The 6,717-nt window shown below is 44.5% G+C and overlaps 1 protein-coding gene across 1 annotated transcript in view; it reads left to right on the forward strand.

Annotated features, from left to right (window-relative positions):
- Positions 1-6,717, forward strand: part of LOC310680353 (uncharacterized protein) — a 339,545-nt gene that overhangs the window by 221,483 nt on the left and 111,345 nt on the right. The gene's annotated exons all lie outside the window — the stretch shown is intronic.

The following is a 6,717-nucleotide window of genomic DNA, read 5'->3' on the forward strand; positions in this document are numbered from 1 at the left end:
AACAGTGGGCTACAATACAGGGTTGTCAGATTCTACTTTAATTTTCCCCTCCCGCATCCCAAATAAGTTTAACAACACTGTACTGCTTTTTAGGGCTGGTATAACTCACCCTATTTCAGCCACAGACATGCCCCCTGTAATATGGGCATAATAGTGAGGGGCTATCTACACTGGCAGGATATCTTTTTTAACGTTGACAAACTTGGGGGGGGGGGATTTCTTGGCATGAAATAAGACTTGAATTTTTAAAATATTTATCATGAATCTCTGTCTTTGCTGCTACTTTTTGCATATGCACCATTTTATATAAACATCATGCACTTGTACACAATTGTGCTTTCTCTTGGATGATTTCCCTTTGTGCTTTTGTGTTGCTTTCACTAATCTAAGAGTCATTCAGATTTAAAGCCACCCCTCATCTGTGAAATTGTATCATACTTTTATCCAGGTCCCATTCCCCCGCCCTGCCATGGTTTGCATCAAGAACTGAGGCTGTCATGTGTACCACAATCAATGAAATTGTCATACTAATTCAAATTCACTTGTCTGAAAACTGGATTAGCCTATATATCTGCCTATAAGGGGAAAGTGTCAGAGCTGCTAGGCAGATCTAAAAATAGGAGACGTCACGGTCCGTATTGATCTGTTTGCAGAGAGCAGCGTTCCAAGTCAGGTGTTTCATAGGCTAGGTTATGTTTGGAGATGCAAAAATAATGACATGTTTAGAATCCTTTATGGGAAAGAGCTTAAATATGAGACAGCTGTCAAGGTAGGTCAAAATACAGGGCAAACAATCATAGCTAGGGCCCTTTAATTGCTAGCTTGGGATGTGCAGCTGACAGCTTCAGAATATTAGTGGCAATTTAGAACTGCTCAAAACTGCTTTGTAGCTTTTCAAAGGTGTGTGTCTCTTGAAACAGCTGTCTTGGTTACATGGCATTTTAAAAAGTGCACCTTTTCACAGTTACATGAGATCAGATGTGAGTTTCAGGTCCACCACGGCAGAAATACTTAACACAATGCTGTGTTCTGATGGAGTAACCCACGAGTCTTGTTGCTGTGCTCTCTCCATTTGTTCTGGTAGAATCTTGCAACCCATAATAGAAAAGAATGCCGACTGGAGACTGCACTGCAGAAATACTAGGTGAAATGTTCACTGTTGCTACTCAAGCATTGTGGGTAACATAGAAACCCTTGCAATTATAAAAATGTCAGCTAGAATAATAGAGGTTATTAGGGAAAGTGATGGGAAAATATTGGAAAACTCTAATAATATTCCCACATAAATCAATGTTCTTGGACACCTCATTTTGAAAGGAATATCACATAGCTGAAGTGGGTAGGAGGCAGCATGATTCTGAATTCCAGTTGTTGGAAACTGCAGGAGAGAGTTGTTGTGTCCAGTTTCATGAAAATTGGCCTTCTATGCTCACTTGTATTTGAAGTAGTGGCTATTAAGGGGAAATCAAAGGTAAAGTCAAACATTTTTTCTATGTGGAATCCACTTCCATCTATGGAAAATGATATGCTGCATGAGTGGAAGCAAAAAAATAAGCCTCCCCTCCCCTATAATTAGGCAGCTCCATACCTATAACTGGTTCCTGGAAAATGAGATATGTAGCTGCCTGCTATGTATTATTAGGTGCACATTGAGTTTGACCCCCCTGTGTCTGAAGGCTTATTTTGAATTGAAGGAACACAGGTGGCGCTGTGGGTTAAACCACAGAGCCTAGGTCTTGCCGATCAGAAGGTCGGCGGTTTGAATCCCCGCAACAGGGTGAACTCCCGTTGCTCGGTCCCTGCTCCTGCCAACCTAGCAGTTCGAAAGCACCTCAAAGTGCATGTAGATAAATAGGTACCGCTTCGGCGGGAAGGTAAACAGTGTTTCCGTGCACTGCTCTGGTTCACCAGAAGCGGCTTAGTCATGCTGGCCACATGACCCGGAAGCTGTACGCCGGCTCCCTCAGCCAATAAAGCGAGATGAGCGCTGCAACCCCAGAGTCGGTCATGACTGGAACAAATGGTCAGGGGTCCCTTTACCTTTAGTTCACAGCTCAGGCTTTTAACCACTACATGAGTTTTTAAAAGACCACCAAAACCTAAATTCTGTCTTGGCCTAAGAAAAAACAGCAGCTTTGCATAAATCTCGGATGGAAATTATATTACTGCTGCCTCCTTTTCAGCAGCATTTAATCACAGTAAAAGTTTGATTAACTGAGAGGAGCTACTGAAAGGAAGTCTAACCCATCCTATTTATTTTGCTGCTGATTGATGCCAGCTGCAAGGCTGAGTGGGTTGGATATTTAAAAGGTATAATAATAATTTTAATAATTTTGAATGGTGGAGATGGAACCCTATCTGCGTCCCATTTGTAAGCAGTGAATCATGTCAAGGTAGCAAACCTTTCCTCAGTCCCGAACAATGAGGAACAGAGGTAGTACGATTGAAAATGTCAGGTTGTGGGAGGGATCCTGATAATTGCTCAGCCAGAGTACTGCTGTGTTGCTGAGAAGCTATTTGGAGACAGGCCAGCCAAAAACATAGCTTGGAAATAATATGCCAGAGATTTTTATTGTGCTGTAAGGATTTCGTTTGCTTTTTAAATTGTATCTGAATGCCAATGGCTCCCAGGGAGCAGTTACTTCACCAAGCTCTACCGGTACAAGAAAGGTAAAACTTTGACATGATGCATTGTATGTCAGATTCACATTGCCATACATCAAGAATTTCAGCGTGATAACAACCAACGAATTACAATGCAACAGGGGTGTCAATGCTATCAACTTGTGGACTGAACTGAGACAAAGGATGTTTAGCACATTATCTGTGTTAATTGGCTTATCAATGTCAGGTTGTCTGTGTCATCAAAAGCTGTTTTTTGAATTAAATGCGTAATTATCACTGCCTGTACTTTTCTGCATCTCATTTCCTTCTGACCTCAATTTCTACAACCCCACTCACCCAACACATGCCTGTGTGCGCGCACACACACACACACACGTACATGCAGCTCTGCATAACACTTCATGCATCTGATGAAGTAAAATCCAAGAAAGCCACAGTACATTTGTTAGTCTTTATGGTGCCTCAAGACTCTTAGTTGTTTTTCCGTCAAACAAATAAGAAACCTACTTCTTGGGAAATGATAAATTATCTGGTCTCTGTGGATGCTTCCAGATGGGGACGTCATGCTATAAGTGGATCATTAAGATATTTCAAAGGTAAAAAAGGTAAAGGACCCCTGGACGGTTAAGTCCAGTCAAAGGTGACTATGGGGTTGTGGTGCTCATCTTGCTTTTCAGGTTGAGGGAGCGGGCGTTTGTCCACAGACAGCTTTCTGGGTCATGTGGCCAGCAGGACTAAACAGCTTCCTGCCACAGTGGTACTTGTTTATCTACTTGCACTGGTGTGCTTTCGAACTGCTAGGTTGGCAGGAGCTGGGACAGAGCAATGGGAACTCATTCCATTGCGTAGATTTGAACTGCCAACCTTCTGATCAGCAAGCCCAAGAGGCTCAGTGGTTTAGGCAATGGGTTATTTTAAATGATAACATTTCCCCGAAAGAAGGAAATAGAGAGGCATCGTCTTGTGGAACAGAGAAGGGGTATTTTTTGTGCTGCTGCCATTAGGATCATAGAGTTGGAGGTGGATTGGGGAAGCTCTCTAGGTCATCTGGTCTGGCTTGCTCTGTTTTGTACAGTAAATCCCTAAGTTGAGTATTTTTGGAGAAAGGCTGTAGATGGTAGAGCATCTATCTTGTATGAAGAAGGTCCCAGGTTCAATTCTTGGAACCTCCAGGTAGGGCTGTGAATGTCCCCCATCTGAAACCCTGGTGACCAACTGGCAGTCAGAGTAGGCTAGCTGGACCAACTTAATGGCATCTGCAGTCAAGAGTGTGCCATCTAGTGGGCTTCAGCCTGTGCCTGGCCATGCCAGTCTCTGGTGCATGCCAGCCTGGGTGCATGCAAGTGTTCCCAATCAGATCCCAACCTTTCATGAAGACTTGGTTTTTCCTGGAAAATTGTGTCTAACCTTTATAGACTTGGTTAATTACTGTTTGGTACTCAACTCCAGCAGCAGCCCTCCCCTTTCAATTAATTCCTTCATTAACTCCTTTCCGGTCTCTGATGAGGGTGGGGTGGGGTAGAATGGTGTTTTTCCTTTTGCTTTGAGACACGGGGGGGGGGGGGGATTTGTAAAGTGTTTCGCTTTTGCATACAAAACGGTATTGAACTTGCTGTATGACAGGTGCAAAAAGACACAAGCTTGCTGTTCAATGGGGGGGTGTAAGGTTCCCAACTGGGTTTTGGCAGCAGCGATGGTCACAGAACAGCTCTTCTCTTCTAAGCCTGGTCGCAGGCAGCCAATGGAATTAAGCACCCCGAGCAAAGAGCCGTTTAAAATTCTCTGAGCATCTTAGCAACAACACGGAGTCCTGAAACAGGGTCACCCCGATTGACAGGCACATGGACATTTGCCTGTTTCCCACAATGCTTTTTCCCACACTATTGTATACTTGTGCTACTGCTAGGGGGCAACTGAGGTGAATCACGGAATTCCTCCTCCTTCGTGTGCCTAAAACCATAAGTTCCCCCAAATCACGAACAATTACAGAGGCAAAAAGCTTCTCTCCCACACAAGGTGTTCTGCCAGGCATTTTACTACAGCAATAAGTCAGTGAGGAGAATACTGCCTGCTGTAATTTGTAAGTATCCTCACTTGAAACTCTGTGCTACTTCATCTGTTACAGAACACGATGTGCGTGTAACCATGTTAAATTAAAATGGAAGGTTTTGTCTGTTTAGATCAGAGCTCCCTGGCCTTCTTGAGGGCACCTTTGGAAGTTAAGAAACATGCATACCACAGAAATATGTATTTACACAGAAAACAACCAACACCCCCCAAAAAACCTTAATTTAAAAATAGGGAGGGGCAGGGAACCTTGGTGGATACCAAGAGGTGTGTCTTGGTAGCTACAGACACTATGTTGGAGACATGAGCTTTAGATTTTCACTACACACACTCACACTCCATAAAGATGTGGGGGGAAATTACATGTAGTTTTGGGTCTAAGGAGGTGGCTGATGTTTGTTGCTCATGCAATGTTATTTGTTGGAAGTTCAAGTTGGAAGTTCCGCCGCACAACCAGAAGTCCTTGCACTGCTGGGAAGTTAGTTGTATATCACCCAAACAGATGCATTACATACAATGTGATGTTGCAATTAACATCACATATCATGCATAAAACATAGTGTGGAGGAGAGGCCTATCAATGGCCACCGGACATTACGCCTATGCTCTGCTTCCACAGTTGGAGGCAGCAATGTTTATGAGTACCAGTTGCTGGAAGCCACAGACGGGGAGAGTGCTCTTGTGCTTGGGTGTTGCTTGAGGTTTCCCCACAGACACCTGGTTTTTATTTTATTTATTTATTTGTTGAATTTATATACCGCCTTATACCTGGGACGCGGGTGGCGCTGTGGGTTAAAGCCTCAGCGCCTAGGACTTGCTGATCGAAAGGTCGGCGGTTTGAATCCCCGTGGCGGGGTGCACTCCCATCGTTCGGTCCCAGCGCCTGCCAACCTAGCAGTTCGAAAGCACCTTCAGGTGCAAGTAGATAAATAGGGACCGCTTACCAGCGGGAAGGTAAACGGCGTTCCGTGTGTGGCGCTGGCTCGCCAGATGCAGCTTGTCACGCTGGCCACGTGACCCGGAAGTGTCTGCGGACAGCGCTGGCTCCCGGCATATAGAGTGAGATGAGCGCACAACCCTAGAGTCTGGCAAGACTGGCCCGTATGGGCAGGGGTACCTTTACCTTTATACCTGGAGGCCTCAGGGCAGTTCGCAGAACAAAATCAAAATATAAAACCACAATACAGTGGCACCTCGGGTTAAGAACTTAATTTGTTCTGGAGGTCTGTTCTTATCCTGAAACTGTTATTAACCTGAGGTACCACTTTAGCTAATGGGGCCTCTCACTGCCACCGCACAATTTTTATTCTCATCCTGAGGCAAAGTTCTTAACCCAAGGTACTATTCTAGGTTAGCGGAGTCTGTAACCTGAAGCGTCTGTAACCCGAGGTACCACTGTATATATAATCAAAATAAAAACAACAACCCAATAACACCCCCCCAAAAGAATCACATTTTAAAAGGGCATAGGACATAGGTCGTCTACTGTGGACATAGGATTCTGGATTAGATGGGGCATTAGCCTGATCCACCATGTTATTCTTATGTTCTATGGTTTGGCCTCACACATAAAGTAGCATGTATTCATCTTTTCCACAGGCAGCTGCTGGCTGAGCTCCAAAGAGAATATGGACTATCCAGAGATGTGGGTTGTCAGTTCTTTCTTGCCTCTTTTATTTTGTCTCTCCCTCTCATTAGTGATGTGGTAGCTTAAGTTAATCCCACCTCTGAGCGGAGCAGGCTAGGCATGGACCCTGACAAAGTGGGAGTTGTGAAATCCACCTGCCTGCCACTGGAGAGATTTGGGCAGATGAGCTGAAAATTACTGTTAAGGTGACATGATGGCTGTTGACAACACAAGTGTACTGGAGGCAGTTGCTTCTGAACAGACTCCCGTTTAGTGGTAATACGCTTCTGCTGGGCAACAGGGACTCAGTGGAACACTTAGATTAATGGATGTTGCCTGAGAAAAGTGAATAAGCAAGGCAGCTGAGTCTTGCCAATGTAATAAGGCCTGTCGAGTTT

Source organism: Podarcis tiliguerta, assembly GCF_965153285.1.
Source record: "Podarcis tiliguerta genome assembly, chromosome: 6".
Classification (NCBI taxonomy): domain Eukaryota; kingdom Metazoa; phylum Chordata; class Lepidosauria; order Squamata; family Lacertidae; genus Podarcis; species Podarcis tiliguerta.